General features: G+C 50.8%; 1 pseudogene; it reads right to left on the reverse strand.

Annotated features, from left to right (window-relative positions):
• Positions 1–415: 415 nt before the first annotated feature.
• Positions 416–1,546, reverse strand: LOC142441477 (actin, cytoplasmic 2-like; annotated as a pseudogene).
• Positions 1,547–2,530: the final 984 nt, after the last annotated feature.

Raw genomic sequence — 2,530 nt, forward strand, 5'->3', positions numbered from 1 at the left:
CCGGGGCTCCAGTGGCCAACATCAGCTAAAGAAAGGACACTTGGCCCCAAGGCTCAGATTCTTCTGCCCCGCAGGCCGCACACAGCAAGGACTGGCTGCTTCCGGTCCCCTGCTGGCCTCCGGGCGATCCTGGAGCCCACAGCTCTTCCAGTGGGCACCCTGCACACACTGGTCAGGCCTCCTGCACCCCGGTTGCCGGTGCTGGGGCTGAAATCAAAGGATGTACAGGGCATTGAACACAGACCAGGGGGACAGTTAACGTGAATACAAGGTCGAGATCAGCAACAAGTCTGACGATCGGTGCTTCAAGGACAATTCTTCCAAAGGCTTCTTCCAGTTTCACTAGCCGGCATGAGGCCGACCTGCGCTGTCATGGTGCTCAGGCGGCAGGTGGCAGCACCTGCGGGCAGTCAGTCTAGAAGTACTTGCGGTGGACAATGGAGGGGCCAGACTCGTTGTACTCCTGCTTGCTGATCCACATTTGCTGGAAGGTGGACAGTGAGGCCAAGATGGAACCGCCGATCCACACTGAGTACTTGCGTTCAGGGGGCACAATGATCTTGATCTTCATGGTGCTGGGCGCCAGCGCTGTGATCTCCTTCTGCATGCGGTCTGCGATGCCAGGGTACCTGGTGGTCCCACCAGACAGCACCGTGTTGGCGTACAGGTCCTTCCGGATGTCCACGTCACACTTCATGATGGATTTGAAGGTGGTCTCGTGGATGCCGCAGGACTCCATGCCCAGGAAGGAGGGCTGGAAGAGGGCCTGGGGCAGCGGAAGTGCTCATTGCCGATGGTGATGACCTGGCCATCGGGCAGCTCGTAGCTCTTCTCCAGGGACGAGGAGGAGGTGGCGGTGGCCATCTCCTACTCGAAGTCCAGGGTGACATAGCAGAGCTTCTCCTTGATGTCACGCACGATCTCGCGCTCGGCCATGGTGGTGAAGCTGTAGCCCCGCTCCGTCTGTGTCTTCATGAGGTAGTCAGTCAGGTCACGGCTGGCCAGGTCCAGACGCAGGATGGCGTGGGGCAGGGCATAGCCCTCGTAGATGGGCACGGTGTGCGTGCACCGTAAGCGGAGTCCATGACGATGCCCGTGGCGCCACCGGAGGCATACAGCGACAGCACGGCCTAGATGGCCACGTACATGGCCGGGGTGTTGAAGGTCTCAAACGTGATCTGGGTCATCTTCTCTCGGTTGGCCATGGGGTTCAGGGGGGCCTCGGTCAGCAGCACGGGGTGCTCCTCGGGGGCGACGCGCAGCTCGTTGTAGAAGGTGTGGTGCCAGCTCTTCTCCATATCGTCCCAGTTGGGGAAGACGCTGTGCTCGATCGGGTACTTCAGCGGCAGGATGCCTCGCTTGCTCTGGGCCTCGTCGCCCACGTAGCTGTCCTTCTGGCCCATGCCCACCATGACGCCCTGGTGCCGTGGACGCCCGACGATGGACGGGAAGACGGCGCTTGGGGGCGTGGGGCGTCGCCCCCAAAGCCAGCCTTGCACACGCAGGAGCCATTGTCAGTGACCAGCACGGCGATTTCCTCTTCCATGGCGACCAGAGACACGGGAGGTGGCGGAGCGAAGAAGCAGCTGAGAGAGGCGGCGGTGGGGACTGAGTCTTTTTTGTATTTTTGATGGCATGTTGAGAGGGACAAAATTCTGTTTACTCATAAAAACATGAGATAAAGGAGTATAATAAAGAAAAATTATGTGCATTTTTTCACATGGAACAAATGGGCATTTGAGCTTCATAAATGTGTGATGGCTTACATTTGATAGCACATGGTAATGTACTTGATTTTAATGGCCTGTGATTTATAACAGCAATGTACAGAATGTATTTCTTATATAATATTTCTCTGAACCAATTTCAGAGTAGTAATCCTTAAAGAAATGATATTGTTAACTTTATCACAAGCAAGACTCAATTATCTATGTCCATTAAGGCAGTATTTATTGGAATATGATAATTTTTCTTTGATTTAAATCTTTATGACTTCCATGATGTAACAATTTATTAACTGTATATTTCATTAGCACATTCTCCAGAACTCTGTGGAATGATATTATAGTTAAGTATTAGCATGTGCTTAACAAGATCCTTCAAATGCTCATCTATATGCTTGAAGACAAGAGAACAAAAAATCTGTTCAATTAATATGTGAGATAAAGGTGACCTCAATAAGTTGTGAAAATTCCACTTCAAACTTTTTGATGGAGTTACTTCTGGAGAATTAAAATGAGACCTTCCTTTCTGTACCCAATTTTTAGAAAATCCAGCCCGTGAGTTCTTGATGTTCATACAGAATTTTCTCCAGAAACAGAGGCATTACTGGTTTCCTGCGAGACACTTGTCCTTGACACACTCCTTGCTAATAACTAAGGTGAGTTGAGAGAAATAGCTTCCCAAAGGGGACTAATCTTTACAATAATTGAAGCATTAATGTGAAAGTTGTTTTCCTGACTGCTCTGTAAAATATCTTTATTAGAAATACATGTTTGGTTTAGTCAATTGTGCCTTGTTCCAATTTGAA

The sequence above is a fragment of the Tenrec ecaudatus genome, chromosome 2 (assembly GCF_050624435.1).
Source record: "Tenrec ecaudatus isolate mTenEca1 chromosome 2, mTenEca1.hap1, whole genome shotgun sequence".
NCBI lineage: Eukaryota > Metazoa > Chordata > Mammalia > Afrosoricida > Tenrecidae > Tenrec > Tenrec ecaudatus.